We start from the raw sequence: 20,802 nt of genomic DNA, 5'->3' as shown, positions 1-20,802 counted from the left end.
CTTCCTTAGATGATGCCGAAATATGCCTTCCTGTCATTTCATTCCAATGGTCTTCGTTTTTCCTTGGGACATACACCCTACAGAAGTGGCTTTGAAGTCCCTGGTTTCTTTCTTCTCCAGGTTTAACATGCCCTCTCCCTTCCCTGAAGCCCTGGTGGCCCAGTGGTTAAGAGCTCAGCTGCTAAACAAAAGGTCAGCAGTTCATATCCACCAGGCGGTCCTTGGAAACCCTATGGGGCAGTCCTACTCTGACCTGTAGGGTCGCTATGAGTCGGAATCAACTCAACAGAAACGGTATGTGTGGTGTGTCTCCCTTCCTCTGTTTTTTAGGTGACATTGGGTAGACCCTTTTTGATGTGTGGTGCCCAGAATTGAACACAACATTCTGTATGTGGCCTGTGCAGCCCGCTACAGAGCCAGCTGTTACAGCCCCAGCCTTCACCTCTGGCACCCTCTTTTGGATCCTGTGTTTCCATTGGATCCATCCTTGTTCTTCTTTCTTGTCTAAAATCTTTGGTTTGAAAGTTTAGAAGCTTATATGAGCCAAATAGCTTAATCCCCCCAGCTTCCTTATGCCAACTTACTTTCCCATTTTAAGTTGGTTTTTATACTTAGTGTTGTCATTATATCTATACAAAATTTATAGCTAAAGGTGAGATACAATCTTTCAAAATGAATCAGTGGCCTGTTAAGAGCTGAGTCTATGGAGGGTTTAAAATTGAGAGCAGATGAAAAGAAAACACTTCCTTTTCCATACCCTTAAGCTTCAAAAGCTCAAAAATACCTTTGCTATGACATTAAAAATCCACTATTTTGGAATAAGGGGTTCAGACCTAAGCCTCATTTGAGGAACCACCACAAAATAAACAGTTCTGTTAAAAGAATAGCTTTGTCATATACCAGAGCACTTGCCACACTCCTTATATGCAGAAATCATACTGATTAAAAAAAAAAAACAAAAAAATTTGCAAAATTGAAGCGATATGAAGAAAATTTGAAAAAAAATTTTTATTGTGTATTAGGTAAAAGTTTACAACTCATGTTTCTCATTCAAAAATTTATACACATATTGTTTTGTGACATTGTTTGCAATCCCCACAATGTGACAACACACTCCGCCTTTCTACCCCAGGGTTCCCTGTGTCCATTCATCCAGCATCTGTCCCTTCCTGCCTTCTTGCCTTGCTTTTGGACAGGCGTTGCCCATTTGGTCTTGTGTATTTGCTTGAACTAAGAAGCAAGTTTCTCATGTGTGTTATTTTTTGTTTTATAGGCCTGTCTAATCTTTGTCTGAAAAGTCAGATTTGGGAGTGGTTCCATTTCTGAGTTAGCAGAGTGTCCGGGGGCCATAGGCTAGGGAGTTCCTCCAGACTGTTGCATCAGTAAGTCTGGTCTTTTTTTCATGAATGTGAATTTTGTTCAACATGTTTCTCCTGTTCTGTCTGGGACCCTGTTGCGACCCCTGTCAGAGCAGTCAGTGGTGGCAGCCAGGCACCATTTTGTTCTTCTGGGCTAAGGCTGTTGGAGTCTCTTGTTCATGTGGTACTTCAGTCCTTTGGGCTAATATTTTCCTTGTGTCTTTGGTTTTCTTCATTCTCCTTTGTTCTGGACAGGATGGGGCCAATAGATGTTTCTTAGATGGCCGCTTGCAAGCTTTTAAGACCCCAGATACTACTCACCAAAGTGGGATGTAGAACATTTTCTTTATGAACTCTGTTATGCCGGTTGACCTAGATGTCCCCCGAGATTATGGACCCCAGTCCCCAGCCCCAGCTACTGGGTCCCTCACAGTGTTTGGCTGTGTGTAGGAAACTTCTATGGTTTTGCTCTGGTAGATATTTGAAATGAAACCTGCAGAAGAATGGAGATATTGTGTCCAAACACCAAAACACTAAACCTGTTGCCATCGAGCCAATTCTGACTCATGATGACCCCATGTCTTATGGAGTAGAACAAAGCTCCATAGGGTTTTCTTGGCTGTAATCATTATGGAAGCAGATTGTCAGGACTTCTGCAGAGCCGCTGGGTGGATTCGAACCACCTACCTTTTGGTTAGTAGTTGAGTGTAAGCCTTTTGCACCACCCAGAGGCCTAACAAACCAGTTGCCATCAAGTTGACTGTGAATCATAGCAACCCCTTGTGTTTCAGAATAGAACTTTGCTCCATAAGGTTTTCAAGGCTGTGATCTTTTGGAAGCAGATCTCCAGGCCTTTGTTCCAGGCTCCTCTGGGTGAGTTTGAACACCAACTGTTTGGTTAGCAGCTGAGAGCTTAACTGTTTCCACTGGATAGTTGTTTGCTCTTCTTATTTCTTCTGAGCAAATTATGTGAAATGCGTAGGCAACCTGCTTGAGGAATAGATGCTGCGGAATTTGCCCTGGATTGACTCTCCCTATATTTGCTTAAGTTTATGTATTTATCTGTTTCAGCTCTCCTTCTTACCTCATCATTGTCAGGATCCTAAAGGAAATGAGTGATTCTTAGGAAGGATGTAATAACCACATACACTAAAGGAAAAGTAATAGAATTTTTGCTGACTGATTTTTTTCTCACTATTAATGCTTCCTTATGACGGTAATGAAAACTGTGAAATATTAACTTGATTAAATGTTTTATAGTGAAGAGGGAGCTAGCATTTGATAGGAGCTGAATTTTGGGCCCGACAAAGGTTTTAGTGGGTTGGCAAAGGCAAGGGAGGTGGTAAAAGAATCAATGAATGAAACACAAATGCTAAGTGCGGACTTTGGAGGGATTTTTAACAGCCATCTTTTGTTCTGATGAACGCTCCTTTTCCCAGAAGTAAAGAGGATGTCCTCTGCTAGGACGATGCAGCTAGGACAATCCGTCATCTTTAATGGTACCACTAATAATAAGAAAGCCATTTTCAGACTCTTTCATTTTAATTAGATGCTGGGTAACTATCATCATAGCTCATTCTATTCTTTCCTCGAGAGCTTATATATTGTAGCTTTTGTGCAAGCTGGAGCCTCATTTTATAGACAACTGTTTGAAGTCCTACTGGCCAAAGCATATAACTTTTATATATTATTTATTAAAGGAGGAAGTTTTTAATGTTTTGGTGTGAGTAAGCCTGCCCACCAGAGAAGATCACAGGTGTAAATGGCCCCTTGCCAATCTGGCCAGTCATAAATGGAAGGCTTATTTTGGTAGATGTCTCAGGCTGGGCTGTGCATTCTGACAGTGCAGCCTTCACATTCCAGTCTCAACAGTTCTACTCTCTGATCCCATTAGTGGATCTGATGAACTTATTCACACTAATAGAGTGCTTAAGACCAAGGGCTCTGAATTCTGACAATCTCGGCTCTATTACATATTAACTATAACCCTGGGCAAATTAACTTCTTTGTTTTTGGTTCAAGCAGCCCTGGTGGCACAGTGGTTAAGTGCTCGGCTGCTAACTGAAAGATCGGTGGTTCCAACACACCATCGCTCCACGGAGTAACAGTCTGCTTCCATAAAGATTTACAGCCTTGGAAAGCCTATAGGGCAGTTCTACCCTGTCCCATAGGGTTGCTATGAGTTGGAATCAGTTTGAGGTAGATGAAGGCTCTGTGTTTCCTCCCCTGTAGCCTTGCTGCCAGGTGGTATGTTACAATGAAAGGGTGTCTCATACTAAAGTTTTTCCCTCATGGGAGTGGGGGACATTGACGGTTCAGTGGTAGAACTCTCCCCTTCCATGGGGAATACCCAGGTTTAATTCCCAGCCAGTGTACCTCACGCATAGCTACCACCATCTTTCAGTGGAGGCTTGCATGTTGCTATGATGCTGAAGAAGCTTTAGTGCAGCTTCCCGACTAAGATGAACTAAGAAGAAAGACCTGGCAATCTACTTCCAAAAATCAGGCTGTGAAAACCCTATGGATCACAATAGTCTGATTTGTAACTGATCATGGTGTTGGCACAGGACTGGCAGCATTTTGTTCCATTGTGCTTGCAGTTACCATGTGCTGAAGGCCAACTTGACAGCAGCTAACAACTCATGCAAGTGATTATCAGTAAGCAGTAAGCAGCCACAAAGCAAGCATTCGGTCTGCTCTTGTAAAGTCAGCAAGATTTCGTTCTCTGTCCTTTAGCCTCTGTCTTTCATTGTAAGACACCATCTGGTAGCAAGTTTTCTGCATGAAAGGTTTTCTGGAGGCAGACTCAATGCTATTCCAGCAGCAGGATTCAGCTAATTAGTTGGAATTAGGTGATAGAATTTTCCACTAAGTTGTGAGACTCAGGAATGAATTGGAGGCCAAGAGCACCACTTGGGAAGGTGTCAGGCTGCTGAGCTTGCTAGATGCCTATACCCAATCCACTGTTATTGAAAATCACTCATCCATCCATAAAATATTATTTCTAATATTCCTTCTGAAAATCAGCAAACTCTAATGCTGATCAAGGAGCCCTGGTAGCACCATGGTTAAGTGCTTGGCTGCTAACTGAAAAGTTGGCAGTTCAAATCTACTGGCTGCTCTGTGAGAGAAACGGCCTAGTAATCTACTCCTGTAAAGATTACAGCCTAGGAAACCCTATGGAGCAGTTCTACTCTGTTCTGTAAGGTCACTATGAGTCAGAATTGACTCAATGACACCCGAGAACAACAACAGCAACATTATAAAAATAGCTTTGACCTCAAGGACACTCTGTAACACTCTAATGGCATAAAAGACTTGGCATTAGTTTTGGGAGGACCAAGTCTGCAATAGCAGACCACCCCTACTGCTGGTGTCAGGGTGGGCTGTGCACTCTGACAGTATAGCCTTCACATTCCCAGTCTCACCAGTTCTCCTCTCTGCTCCCGTTAGTGGATCTGATGAACTTATTCACACTAATAGAGTGCTTAAGACCAAGGACTATGCAATCTGACAGTCTTGGCTCTACTACATATTAACTATAACCTTGGGCAAGTTAACTTCTCTGTTTTTGCTTCAAGGAGCCGTGGTGGCACAGTGGTTAAGTGCTCGGCTGCTAATGGAAAGATCGGTGGTTCCAACCCACCATCACTCCATGGGGAAAGATGTAACAGTCTGCTTCCATAAAGATTATTTACAGCCTTGCAAAGCCTATAGGGCAGTTCTATCCTGTCCTATAGGGTTGCTATGAGTTGAAATTGACTCGATGGCAAACAACAATAACACAGTGTTGATCTACATAAAAATAGTTCAAGTGCTTGTTGTTCAAATGCTAACTAACCATCCTGGGTAATTCATGATTAGAGACCCTCCAAGTATTAACCAACCATCCTTAGAGCTATGGATTCAAACTAATATATATGATGGCTATATATGTATATGTGTGTGTGTATATATATAAATAATATATAAACACATGCGCGTGTGTATATATACTTGAATAAGATTCATGAGATTAATCACCATAAAACTTTTAATTCCCTCTTGTTTCATTACTTTTCCTTCCTTCTTTCTTTCCTTCTTCCCGTTTAATCTGTCTCTCTCTCATTCATTCATTCAGCAAATATTTACTGAGTGGCTACTTCGAGAGTTAGAAGACCTAGGTTGAAACCAAGCATTACTACTTTACTAGTTGTCATTGATTAAATTGTGTCCCCCCAAAATGTGTGTCAGCTTGGTTAGGACATGATTCCTAGTATCCTGTGATTGTCCACCATTTTGTCATTTGATGAGATTTTCCTACGTGTTGTAAATCCTGACACCATGATGTTAATGAGATGGATTAGAGCAGTTATATTGATGAAATCTATAAGATTAGTGTCTTAATCCAATCTCTTTTGAAATATAGAAGAGAGAATCAAGCAGAGAGACATAGGGACCTCATAACACCAAGAAAGCAGTGCCGAGAGCAGAGCACATCCTTCGGATCTGAGGTTCCTGCGCTGAGATGCTCCCAGACCAGGGGAGGATTGACGACAAAGACCTTCCTCCAGAGCCGACAGAGAGAGAGAGCCTTCCCCTGAAGCTGATTTCCTAAATTTGGGCTTGTAGCCTACTAGACTGTGAGAGAATAAATTTCTCTTTGTTATAGTATTTTTGTTATAGTAGCACTAGATGACCAAGACACTAATGTTGGGGTGACTAACTGTCCTGGTTTGCCCAGAATACAATGTCTTAGGCTTGGTTCTCCAGAGAAGCAAAATAAGTGAAGTGTATACATACATATGTAAGTACGTGTATATATGTATATATATATATGTAGAGAGAGAGAGAGAAATTTATCTCAAGGAAATGGCTCACGCAACTGTAGAGGCTGGCAAGCCCCAAGTCTGTGGGTCAGGTGTCAGGCTGGAGGCTTCTCCTGACTCAAGTAGTTGCAGGGACTGATGAACTCAAAATTGGCAAGTCAGATGGCAGGCTGCTAGCTCAAGTCCCAAGAACCAGAGATCAGATGATGATAAGCCAGGTGCAGGATCCAGAACGAGAGCCTCGCTGGAACATCCATTTATATATTGGAGGCAGACCACACGCCCAAGGAAACTCCCTTTCAACTGATGAGCTGCTCATGGCAGATCTCCTCATGGAATTGATTACATCATTATGTAACTGCCAAGCCACTGAGAATCAGGCTAAGCCAAGTTGACACACAACCTTAACCATCACACAGAGTTTCCCAGGATCTGAAACTTTCACTACTAAAGTGGGGACAGTCCCAGGCAAAGTGGAATGGTTAGTCACCCAGGTTGTAATCCTAGGAAAATATTATTTAACTTCTGAAGCTCAGGCCTCATATGTTTAAAACAAGGATGGTACAACCTAATAAAGTCGTGGTGAAAAATCAGTAACTTAGTTCATGCGAAGCGCATGAAACTTCATGTAACAGTGTGGGGAACACTCCATTTCCTTGGCAACAGATTTCTCCCCAAGAAAGAGACCTGTTGCTTGGGTGAATAATTTGATAAACAGAGGCAGAGTTAAAAGAACCCAAAGTCATGTATGAGAGACAATAGATGGCCTTAACTTGCTTTCTGGGTGATGGAAATGGTCAACATGCTTGGTTGCTAACCAAAAGCTTGGTGGTTCAAGTTCACCCAGAGGCACCTCAGAAGAAGGCCTAGTGATCAACTCCCCAAAAATAAGCCATTGAAAACCCTGTGGAGCACAGTTCTACTCTGACTCACAAGGGGTCACCATGTGTTGGAATAGACTCCATGGCAACTGGTTTTTAACCTGCTTTCTGCAGGGGAGTTTGGTGGGGTAACTGGATTTTTTCTTGCTGAGTGGACTCCAAGCTGAGGGTCTGGGAGTGGTGGGAGAGGTGGCAGAGGAGGAGAGGCATCAGAAGGGGCCTGAGATTTAGGGTGAGAACTGAGATGTCTATTGTGGAAATGGACGGAGTCTTGTATTATGTGTGATATACTCTCCTCTCTTCCTGTGAAATCTTCTCTAAAAGAGGATACTCCCTTATGAATTTGGAGTTATATCACTCTTATTGTAGGGTGTGGTGAAGAATGGAATCTATCCTCAAGGAGGACACAGGACATGAAGACAGACTGCCCTCTGAAAGGTAGTAATAGCTACCTTGTAGGTTGGGGAGCCCTGGTAGTGCAGTGGTTAAGCACTCGGCTGCTAACTGAAAGGTCAGAAGTTTGGACCCTCCAGCTGCTCCTCAGGAAAAAGATGTGGCAGTCTGCTTTTGTAGAGATCACAGCCTAGGAAACCCTATGGGGCTGTCCTACTCTGTCCTATAGGGCCGCAGTGTGTCAAAATTGAATTGCCGGCAATGGGTTTGGTTTGGTTTACCTCATAGGCCCATGTCTAAATAAAATTCATAGAACAGTACCAGACACAGTTTAAGTACCCTATAAATGTTAGTTATTCATTTTATTATTTTATTATTATTATTGCCTGCTCTCAGTGAACACTAATTTTCTTTCCCCTCCTTTACTCTTGGTCTTCCTCCCACACTCTGCTCATCCCTGGTTTTTATTTATTTTAAATTTTATTGTGTTTTAGGTGAAAGTTTGCAGCACAAATCAGTTTTACATTAAAAAATTTATACATAAATTGTTCTGTGACATTGGTTGCAATCCCCGCAGTGTGTCAGCACTCTCCCCCTTTCCCTTTCCATCCTGGGTCCTCCATGTCCGTTCATCCAGACATCTCTGTTTTTAATTAGCTCTTGGGTTTGAATTAAAATCTCGACACTGTTGTTACAAGGACCTTGCACATCCTGGGAATTGTAACCTGTGTCTCCTTGGCTCAGCAAGGCCCTAATGAAGTTTTTCTCCCCACGAGGACCAAAGCTGGTTATCTTCACATCTTCTGAGCTCATAGGCCTGATCTCAGTGATTGTTGCATCTGCTATATTTTGTAACTGTTCTGTTCTTTTGTCTGAATTTGGGGAGAGAAGGTAAAAAGAAGTTTGGGAAAGATATTGTCAGCTGACATGTAGAGCAGGAAACACAGGTCATTTTGGTAGTTAATAAAAATGGTTGCAGCAGTATATTGACAAGGAACTGTCAAAAAATTCAAGCTGGATTCAGAAGAGGACATGAAATGAAGGATATAACTGCTGATGTCAGATGGATCAGCAAAACGTGTACATAGACCAAGAGGCAGTCATTTGAACAGAACAAGTGGATACTGCATGGTGTAAAATCAGGAAAGGTGTGCATCAGGGTTTTATCCTTTCACTGTACTTGTTCAATCTGTATGCTGAGCATATAATCTGAGAAGCTAGACTATATGAAGAATGCAGCATCAGGATAGGAGGGAGACTCATTAACAACCTGCAATATGCAGATGATACAACCTTGCTTGCTGAAAACGAAGAGGACCTGAAGCACTTACTGATGAAGGTCAAAGACTGCAGACTTCAGTATGGATTACACCTCAACATAAAGAAAACAAAACCCCTCACAACTGGACCAATGAGCAGCATCATGAAGTCAGAGAAAATATTGAAGTTGTTAAGAATTTCATTTCTCAATCAACACCCATAGAAGCAGCAGTCAAGAAATCAAAGGATGTATTGCAATGGGGAAATCTGCTGCAAAGACATCTTTAAAGTGTTTAAGGGGGACTAAGGTGCATCTGACCCAAGCCATGATATTTTCAATTGACTCGTATGTGTGTGAAAGCTCGACAGTGAATAAAGCAGAATGAAGAAGAATTGATGTTTTTGAATTATGGTGTTGGTGAAGGATATTGAATATACTATGGACTTCCAGAAGAACAAACAAATCTGCCTTGGAAGAAATACAGTCAGAATGCTCCTTAGAAGCGAGCATGACAAGACTTCATCTCACATACTTCAGACATGTTATCAGGAGGGGCCAGTGCCTGGAAAAGGATGTCGTGCTTGATAGAGGGTCAGTGAAAAAGAGGAAGACCCTCAATGAGATAGATTGACACAGTGAGTGCAACAATGGGCTCAAGCATAACAAGGATTGTAAGGATGGTGCAGGACAGGGCGGTGTTTCATTCTGTTGTACATGAGGTTGCTATGAGTTAAACTGACTGAAGGGCACCTAACAACAACAACAACAGAAGTCTTGGGTAGAAGCAAAGCCTTTTGAATTTGAAGCTTTTATAGGTCAAGCTTCCACATTCAAAACCTCATGAATAATTGAAGTGATTACACAGATAGTTCTCCTAGAAAACCCACTTGCTTTATTCAGCTTCCGGTTGTCCCACCTTCTGGGTTATTCATTCAGGACTGCTTCTAGATAAACCTGACAGCTTCAGTTACCCAAATCCCAGATCTGTGTATCGATGCATATAAATTTGAGTAATTTAAGGGGTGCTCTTTGAGTTAAATCCGGAATATATTATGATCATGTAAGAATTTCAAATGTTTTTATATCCTGCCCCAAACTCCTCTTGTACTATAGCTAAAGTACCACTAGACAGTTCCAAATGTCTGCTGTTCAGAGGGCAGATTCTGGTGAGTAAACTATGTCTAATCAACAACTCAAGGTCAAGCTAGACCTTTTCATTGCCACCTTGTGTTAGCATTGGTAGATATGAGTCCTAGGGACAGTAGGCAGGCACCATTGGGAAAAAACAATCTTAGGATAATATTAGAAAGGAAATCTACCTAAACAATGGCCCCTATTGAATGCTACTTTTTTGTTTCTTTCTGTGCTATGCAGCACAAAAGCTATTTAAGGATCCTTGCATAGAATTGGACGTAGTTACCCATGAATTCATGTTTTTCAGTGTTTGATGTGGACGAAGTATTTTGGGGCCATAAAAATGCTCTTTAAATATTAAGCTCCAGTCAGCCATTAGGGTAGCTTCCTCTGTGGTGTTGAAAATCAACCTGACTATTCATGCATGCTTCAAGTTACCCAGAATTTATGATATCCCAGATAAACAGGAAAACAGAAGAATCTGTTCAGTGCTTCCTTAGGCTTATATACAATGATAACAAGTAAATATTTTTTATACTTTTTGATTATTTGAAGAGTGATGCTAGTGTTTTTCATGTGCAGAAATGTATCTGCACTCTAATGGAAATTGTTATTCTCAATCACTCTCCAGCAAAGCCAGCCTTGCAGGTTTGCCCAACACAACAGTTTTAATGCGAATCTCTTTTTTATCTTCTAAATCATGTTTATAAAAGAAAGAAAAGGCAAACAATCTATGTGAGATGAAATTTCACTTGCGGTGGAGACCCGAAGTTCTATGAAAAAGCAAACTGGAGAACACGACAAAACATATTTTCTGAGACTACCTTTCCTTTCTGAAAGGAACAAGATTTTATCAAGGGCTCCCCATCAATTGTGATAAAAATGAAACAGCAGAGATTAATTTACCTGACAGTTCAATCTGGAAATTAAATAAATCTTTCTCTTTTCATTAGGAAGCTGCATAACTCAACATGTTTGGGGATATGAATAAATACTCAGCTTATCTCCAATCTTCTCATGTTGCAGAAAGAAAAAGAATTTATAAAGCAAGGAACAGTGCGTAAACATTGTATGAATTCTATGCATAAGTTAAAAAAAATTCTCTTTAGTGACTTCTATTTTGGCTTGTATATCGTGTAAACTTAGGGCATTTAATAAATATTAATTACCTTAGTATATTAAAAGAGGTTCGCAAGTAACAAAATATGTTTTTAAATATGTGTTTTTCTCCCAAACTCCTCTTCCTTCTTCTTGTCTTCATCCTCTTTCTCTTCTCCTCCCCCTTCTTGATAAAACCAAGCTTTCAATGCTTTACAAATGAGGTATGCATGTTTTCATTTTCTGTTAAGAAATCAGTACGTCTAAAATTTCAAGATAAAAATCTTCTCGTTCAAGATTTCTTAATCAGAAGTATGTGGAAATATGCATACTTCTTGGAAACATCATGTTTTGCAATTTTTTTATTCCTCAAATAGAATGATATTGAGAATGGATGTCAATGACTCACCTAATGAGCAACTGTCTTCTCTCTTGGGTATCATGAACATAATGAGGGAAATGAGCAGTCATCTTGGTTAATGTTTACTCTGAAAAGGCTGGGTAGTTTTTGAGGCTGTATCTGCACGTGTGTTGTTGGGGGAGGGGAGTATGTGTGACTTAAACCTAATTGATCTTACACTGGAGGATATGAATATATGTCTTAGATCTTTTGACAGTGTTTTGCAAACTGCAAATTAAACTCTATTAGTGGGTCAAAAAATCAACTGAGTAGATTGCAATTAGTATTTAAAATAAAAAAATTAGATAGAATAGAAAATATCAGAGTGTATACCAGAGGAAAGGTAAGTACATGAAACTTTCACTTCTGAGTTAATTACTGGGTTAAGATATAAATTATATCTCTTATTGTGGGTTATGGCCAAGACAAGGAGCCCTGATGGTGCAATGGTTAAGCGTTTGGCTGCCAACCGAAAAGTTGGCTGTTTGAACCCAGCAGTGGCTCCATGAGAGAAAAGACCTGATGATCCACTCCCATAAATATTACAGCCTAGGAAATCCTATGAGGAAGTTCTACTTTGTCATTAGGATTGCTATGAGTCAGAACAACAACAACATGGCCAAAAATTTTGAGAACCACCGCTTTACACGGCTCATCTGTCCCTTTAGCCATGAAGACTAAAAAGTAGTAATAATACCAATACCTTAAGTTTACATAGTACCTTTTCCTCCAAGCACTCCAGTACTTCATGAATTGTATGATCTCATTCATAATGACAACGGCCTATGAACTATGCAGAGAGCAGCTGACACAGGTGGGAACAGGAAGATGGGAAGCCCAAGAGTGACTCTTGGGAAGTCCGAGAGCTGCGCGTGAGTTGGCCATAGTCCTTCAGTGGGTGTGAATGAGAGCTAAGGGGCAGATGGGTCTAATCATCCTTCCAGATCACATGAAGCACTTTCTACCACCTGTCCAAGGTATGTATTCAATGTTTTAAATAAATCTGAACATCTAGTATAAAAGTTAATGTCTTCACTCCTTCTAGAAGCCACAGAGAAGGCTAGAGAGACAAATCTGCTTAAGTGCAGAGCAGACTTAAGTTCCTCTCCAGTAAATCTTAGAATGGACTTTCCATGTGTTAGGAAAATTGGAAAACAGTCTATTGAGCAGCCTTCCAGCCCACACCTGGACTGCCTAATCAGAAGCCTAGGGCTTGATAACGGAGGCTGGTAACACAGCCTTTTTCTCCTAGTTTTTTCTTCTTATAGGGGTAACTTCCTCCCCATTCTGGATACACACTAAATTTCTATCCTATGCATGTGCACACCATATGGCACATGGCCAAGCCCATTCCTGTATCTGTTCCTGATGGGGAGGGAATGGTGTCTTTCATCCACAGCATGAGAAGAGTGCACACAGAACACCAGCCCTATGCCAGCTGCAGGAAGTAACCCACTGGCCATGGAAGATTGGCACCACCAGTAAAGCTGACCTTGCTCTATCTCTCCTCTGTGTCAGTAAAGTACTGTTCCATCACTTCTTATGTGTATAAGTCATGCTTTTTGTTCGCAACCCCAGATCTTGGCTCGAAATCACCTGTGAAACCTTGAAGAAGGATCACTAATGCCTCATTGGGTGTTATCTGCATGGCGTGTTAATTTAGCAAATGAGGAGAAAGATGGCTGTGTGGCATTCTACAGTATCCCACTGATGCTTAGAATGCTCAGCAAAAATCAGAAGGATGCTTTAAACGGAGAAAATACATCCACCCATTAGGCTGACCCTTTTCTGAACTGCTGCATAACTGACTTCTAGCACTAAATTATTCTGAGTATTAGTGTTGCCTCCACAAATGAATAATTTGCTCCCTAAGGGTTTATGGCTCATATTTCATTTGTACCATCCCCATTTGACAAACTCTGGCACATTTTTTATGGGGTGGTTGGTAGTCTGTGGTAAAAGAGCACCTAGGACAAACAACTAAAACTCTAGGGTAGGTGTGGACCAGAAGACAGAATCAAAGCAAAGTAATAGTAATAAAAGAGCTAATGTTTGTTGAGTGCTTGTTACATTCAAGGCACTTGACATGCATTATTCAATAACTATTTAAGATTGGTACTGCTATGATCTCCACTTTACAGAGAACGGGCAAGGAGGAGCTAAGTGGTTCAGTCGAGGTCACAACAGTGACACAATGGCCAAGCTGGGATTCATATTCAGATGTGTCTTCCTCTAGAACTGAACACTTAATTCTTTACTGGTACAACAGTCAGTCCAATGACCGTGTTCCACCTGCTGAGGCAGGCATCACTAGGAAGTACGAAGAGAACCACTATCTGTCAACATGTAACATGGGCCATTACTTTCTGTTTGCAAGCCCAGGTTTCCTCACCTATTAAATGGAGATAATGATCCTTCTGTAGTAGAATTGTGAAAATTCACTTGAGTGAGGAAATGTGTAGGAAGCATCCAGTTGGTTCCTGGAGTGAGTGTTGGTCAACATGAAGCATGACAGTTCATACATAGAGATCGTGGATCATGGCTGCAGGCTCATCCAACATCTTGCTGGATTGAGATGTGGTTGGAGTGACGCTGTCATTCATCTGTTGGTAAGAAGCGAGTGAGCATCTTCCCTTGGGTATCTGTTGTGGACTTTCATAGCCTTTCACTTTGCTGCTGTGGACTCTCCAGTATGAGAGGGCACTTTCTCAAGAATTCTCACTTTGGTAACTGTATCTAATGGAAGATCCCATGGCAGAGCCTGCATGATGGAGACAAGCTAAGGTGGAGTCCTTGACATATCAGTGGCCTTCCTTTCACTGGAGTTGCTTTTCTCCTGTTATCTTTCTTTGCCCCTTTCCTTTGACTTTCACAAAACACAGGGTTGGGAACGTGGCTCTGATGCACATCGGATAAAGCTTCAGTTGCCTACCTCTCTGTTGCCTTAGCAACACTCACCACCCAATTCACTGTGCTCCAGCCACACAGGCTTTTCCTCAGTTCCCTGAACAGTACAAGTTCCCTCCCCTTGGAATTTGTGCCTGCTCTTCCTTCTACTTAGAAGGCTCCTCTTGGCTTTTTGCACCCCTGACTCTTTAACATCCTGTAGATCTTTTGAGAGACACTTTCCTGGCAACTCCATCAACAGGGGCAACATCCCTCACCTGTTACTCTCTAACATTTTACCCTTTTTTTCTTTTCTTATTTTTATCATTATCTGAAATTATCTTGTAATGTAAGCTACGTAAGGTTAAGGATCCTTGTCTGTTTTGTTCAGTCTCAAGTGTCTCGAACAGTGTTTGGCACCTGGTAATGTTGAATAAATGAATGAATGAGTAGGTTTACCTAGACATTGCTTACTTATCTTCCCTCATTGGTATGTAAGCTCCTTGAGAGCAGGGACCATATGTGGCCTGTTTGCTATTGTTTCCAGGGCCAAAACAGTGTTTAGCAAAAGATAGGAACTTAATATATGTTTTTAATGAATCAATTAAACTTGGAATCCAAAACCTAGCAGGCCCACCACTAACATTATCAAGGGGCCAAGGTTGAACCACAGGTGGACACCATATGCCTAAATACCATGTGTCTAAATATTTATAAATTAAGCTAACACATTAAATAAAATATGTTCTATTCTTCTACCTTGATAAATATACCTTCGTTATAAGCTAGAAAAACTGAATTTTGGATTCTGGACTCTTCAGGAAAGGAACCCTGGTAGAGCAGTGGTTAAGCACTTGTCTATTAGCTGAAAGGTTGGTGGCTGGAACCCACCAACTGCTCAGTAAAAGGAAGATGTGGCAGTCTGCTTTCTTAAATATTACAGCCTTGAAAACCCTGTAGGGCAGTTCTACGCTCTAGTATATGGTTGCTATGAGTCCTCAAAATTTCAAAGTTCCATGCTGAAATGCAGTGCAGGGGGAGAGTTGGCTTTGACCTTCCACCCATGCTCATGGCCCCCACACTTTTCCTTCTACCCCTGCTCCATTTCACACCTCAAGGAGTAAATGAACATATATTTAGACACCCTAGCCCAAATTTGAGCTCTTTCTGTTTTCCTCTTGTAAACAATGGCCCCTTGGACATTCCTCAGGCCTCAGGATCTGTCAATAGGAGGATGGAACCAGGGAAGTAGCCCTGCACAGGGCCTGGAAGTAGACTTGAGGCTGCATTTTGGCAAGAAACCCCAGGATCCTGGGTGCCTAGAGAATGGTTTGATGGTGGTAATTCCAGGCTCTGGGTGGGCACAATCCCTTGGCTCTCCAGACTTCTCACTCTGGGCAAACGGGTGCAGCTGAAAGTGAGAGACAGAGCAAGGTCATCCAAAATGCGTGGTCTTGCCCTTTGGGCAGAAATATATGTGAGGATAGGGGACTAACTGACCTGAATTAGAGCAGGTACAGAGAATGGAGGGAGGGAAGGAAGAGAACAAACTATCTGGGATGGATGTGTAGTTAATTAGACAACCATGCCGGTCTCTGCGTGTGTTTATGATCTCTGTCTAATGGTGAAAGATAGGTGGTGAGGAAACATGGTCGCCGAAAACAGACAGAGGTGAGATGGCAGGTTTTGAACTGCGAGGTGATAGGTTAATCCCAGAGCATAATTCCAATAACATTATCTAAAATATGCTGAATAAGTTAGTAATGCTGGTGAATCACCTTAAGTTATTTCTCAGTAAAATGTAATCGATGTTAAGATGAGTTCTCTGCATGATGTTCAGATAAAACTTGAAGAAAAAAAAAATTCATGCAAAGAATGACCGACGCTATTGAATGTAAACCTGAAAGCAAATATCCATAATAAAGGTTTGGAGGCTCGTGCTACTTATGGGTTCGTTCACAAGACTTTATACAAAGGTAATTCAATGTCTTAACTCATCTGAACAGCTTTAGTTTTTTTTGAGAATCCTCTAAGTTCCAGACTGTATGAAGAAGAACACTGTCTCAGGATTGGAGAAGACTCATTAACAACCTGCAATATGCAGATGACACAACTTTGCTTGCTGAAAAATGAAGACCTGACTTGGAGCACTTTCTGATGAAGATCAAAGACTACAACCTTCAGTATGGATTGCACCTGGATGTGAAAAATACAAAAATCCTCACAACTGTGCTTATAAACAACACTATGATAAATGTGGCAGAAATTGAAGTTATCAGCTATTACATTCTACTTGGATCCACAATGTGCATGAAAGCAGCAGTCAAGAAATCAAATGGCTTATTATATTGGGCAAATCTCCTGCAAAAGACCTCTGTAAAGTTTTAAAAAGCAAAGGCTCTTCTTTGATGACTAAGGTGCAACTCATTCAAGCCATAGTCTCTCCCATCACCTCATATGAACGAGAAAGCTGAACAACCAAAAATGAAGATCGGTGAAGAATTGATGCACTTGAATTGTGGTGTTGGTGAAGAATATTGAATATACTGTGAACTGCCAGAAGAATGCACAAATCAGTCTTAGAAGAAATACAGCCAGAATGCTCCTTAGAAGCCAGGATGGTGTGACTTGGGCTCGCTTACTTTGGACACGTTATCAGGAAAGACTAGTTGCTAGAAAAAGGGTAGAGGGCCCATGAAAATGAGGAAAACCCTCAGTGAGATGGGTTGACACTGTAGCCACAACAATGGACTCAAACATACCGATGATCATAAAGATGGCACAGGACCTGGCAACACTTTGTTCTATTATACATTGGGTCACCATGAGTTGGAGCTGACTTGATGGCAACTAACAGCAACATCTAAGTGCTGACACAGTTACAGTTTGAGCCTGGAGACCCAAAGATTAACAAGTTATGAACACTGCCCTCAAGAACACATGGATTTTGAGATGATGTCAGTAAAGATGGTTCCATGGTCTTCTGGATTCATTCCTGCATCCCTTACTACTTATTAGGAATTTTATAAATCGAACACCTTACTTTCAAAAGTTTTTAGCTGGAGCTGGATAGTAAGGAGGTTTAGTTAAAAGAAAGAATTTAATTTTTTTAATCAAAACTCTATCAGTGCAAGTATTGAACCTGTTGTGTTTTCGTTAATTTGACTTGAGGGGTCTTAAAAAATGCATTAAGGTTCCACAATATCTCACACTAATTGTAATTTCTGTCTCTTTCCTTCTTTAACTTCTCTCTTTCAGGCTTTCTTTGCACCCTTTATTTTCATTTTACCTCATAGCAGTGTTACGATCCTTACCTTTCTCAGTAACAGGGGTTGTGATAGTCAATAATTATGTGGTTTTTTAAAATGATAAGTTCTTCTAATTGCTTCAGTGAATAAAATGGCATAGAACTGATAAGCCTGAATAATGATGCTTAATTGCATTTGCTAAAGATAGAGTTGGCTGTCATTAGTTATAGTCTTTTAACTTCGAAGAAGCAATAAAAATGTTAAAGAAAATTGCTGTGAACACTTAGGGAAAATGGTACATGGATTCTCCTTTTGTTGGTAGGAAAAAAATAGATAAAAGTATCTTAGGCACTACTCAGTTGTATAATCCTATGGTTTTATGAAAAATTGCTGTTTTTTAAACAACAGTAAAGGGCAAAAAACAAAAAAAAATAGATCAATTAGCTATGATAAAAATGAAAAACTTTTGTGCTTCAAAGGACACCCCCAAGAAAGTCAAAAAAGAACTCACAGAATGGGAGAAATTTTTGCAAATCATATATCTGATAAGGGACTTGTATCTAGAGTATATAAAGAACTCTTAGAACTCAACGATAAAAAGACAATGCAATTTGAAAATGAGCAAGGGATCTGAATAACGTTTCCTCAATGAAGATATAAAAATGGCTTATTAATTCATGAAAAGGTGCTCAACATCATTAGCCGTCAGTGAGATGGAGATCAAAATCCCAATGAGGTACTACTTCGCACCCACTGAAGAAAAATAAACACAACTTGTTCCTGTGAGTCAATTCCGACTTATGGAAGCCTTGTGTGTTACAGAGTAGAACTGAGTTCCATAGGGTTTTCTTGGCTGTAATCTTTATGGAAACCGATTGCCAGGCCTTTTTTTCACAGTACCATGAGGTGGCTTCAAACTGCTAACCGATAGATTAGTATTTGAGGGCAAACTGTTCGTGCCACTACCAAAAAAACAAAAACAAAAAATCCATTGCCATTTATTCGATTCCAACTCATAAAGGTCCTATAGGATAGAGTAGAACTGCCCCATGGGGTTTCCAGGGATCGACTGGTGGATTTGAACTGCTGACCTTTTGGTTAGCAGCTGAGGTCTTAACCACTGAGCAACTAGAGAAAAAAGGCAGATAATAACAAGTGTTGGTGAAGATGTGGAGAGTTTGGAATGCTCATACATTGCTGATGAGGATGTATAACGGTATAACTGCTGTGAAAAACAATCTGGCAGTTCCTCAAAAGCATAGAGTTAACCATATGACCCAACAATTCCACTCTTAGATATGTACCCAAGAGAAATGAAAACATACATTTGCGCAAAAACTTGCACACAAATGTTCTCAGAACCATTATAATACACAAAAAGTGGAAATGACCCAAATGTCTATCAGCTGATGAATGGATAAATGCGATATATTTGTATAACGGAGGAAACCCCGGTGGCTGTAGTGGTTAAGTGCTACGGCTGCTAACCAAAAGGTCGGCAGTTCAAATCCGCCACGTGCTCCTTGGAAACTCTATGGACCAGTTCTACTCTGTCCTACAGGGTCGCTATGAGTTGGAATCGACTCGACAGCACTGGGTTTGGTTTTTTTTGGTTTGTATAACGGAATACTATTAGGCAATAAAAAGAAATGAAATGCTGACCCATGGTATAACATGGATGAACCATGAAACATGTTGTTGTTGAGAAAGCCAGCCACAAAAGATCACACATTGTATGATTCCATTTATATGAAATGGTCAGAACAGGCAAATATACGGAGACAGAAAGTAGATTAGTGGTGGTTGGTTAAGGTGGGGGAGGTGGAGTGTCCGGAGGAATTGGGTAATGACTGCTAATTGACATGAGGTTTCTTATGGGGGTATGAAAATCTGGAATTAGGTGGTGGTGATGGATGTACAATTCTGTGAATGCAGGTAGTCCCTGACTTTTGACATATTCAAGTTACGACTAACCGCACTTGAGGACTGTCTTTTTTTTGTTGTTCATCTTGTTAGTAATATGGACTACATACAGTGTTGCAGCGTGTGATTTGGTGATGTTAAGGTCCTCAGATGTTCACCTGCAGATGTTCGAAGACTAGATTTTTAAAGATACTGATAATAAAAGGGAATAATTATGAAAACATTAAAAAAAAAGATATTTGACTTACGTCAGAGACAACTTATGACGGAGTTGTTAGAATGGAACCCCATCATAAGTTGGGAGCTACTTGCCTACTAAAAACCATTGAACAGTATACTTAAATGGGTGAATTGTATAGTATGTGAGTTATATCTCAATAAAGCTGCTTAACTAAGCCTTGGTGGCACAGTGGTTAAAGTGCTCAGCTGCCAACCTATAGGTCAGAGGTTTGAACTCACCAGCTGCTCTGTAGGAGAAAAGATGTGGCAGTCTGCTTCTGTAAAGCTTTACAGCCTTGGAAACCCTACAGAACAGTTCTACTCTGTCCTATGGGGTGGCTATGAGTTGAAATTGACTCGCTGGCAGTGGATATGGTTTTTTGTTTTAAAGCTGCTTAAAATAAGATGAGAGTTTTCTTTTAAAGTTTAGTAATTTTTCTATTTCATAGTCTTCTTGGAGTTTTCAAAAGTAACAAATGCTCTTTTACTAAACAGCATAAAAAAAGATAATTTTATAATTTCTGCTACGTTACACATTTGTATATTCATCATTTGCTTCTTCCTCAATAATAAAACTTAACGAATCAAATTTAACTGTTTCATGATACACTCCAATGACTAATCATAACTTTAAGATGAGACTTTTTTTAAATGCTACCTGAGTATTTAGTATGAGTGTTTAATCTGTTTGTTTCTTAGAAGTTCAGGGAAGAATTTCAAATTGAACCCACCCAAATCCTCTGTATCTGCTCTTGCACTCCCTTATCCAAACTACCGTTCTCCGTTTCCTGTATGTAATAGTCTCTAGCAGCTCTCCCGACATCCTCTCTGGCCTCATTTCAATCCACTCTCCACAAAATGCAAATAAACTTATGTTATTCCTGGTCATGAAACTCTTCAATGCCTATTGATTGTTAAGATAAAGACAGACATCTGCTGGGTGGTCTAGAAGGTTCTGCAGGGCTGAGCCTCACCTACATCCAGCCCCATCTCACACTACCCTTGCTCATCCACTCCAGCCATGTGGGCCTCTTTTCTGTTCTTAAGAAACACGTCCTTCTGCCATAAGCTGCTGCGCACACTGCCCTCTAGTCCTGAGTTCCCTTCTCCACTCCTACCTCCTGGCCACCTCCCAGGACTCAGATCTCAGCGCCGTTTGGGTTGGCTGCTTGGCACTGTGTTGCTTCCTGTCA

The sequence above is a fragment of the Elephas maximus genome, chromosome 6, assembly GCF_024166365.1.
Source record: "Elephas maximus indicus isolate mEleMax1 chromosome 6, mEleMax1 primary haplotype, whole genome shotgun sequence".
In the NCBI taxonomy this organism is placed as follows: domain Eukaryota; kingdom Metazoa; phylum Chordata; class Mammalia; order Proboscidea; family Elephantidae; genus Elephas; species Elephas maximus.
The sequence above is the reverse complement of the archived record's forward strand: the minus strand, read 5'-3'. Positions refer to the sequence as shown.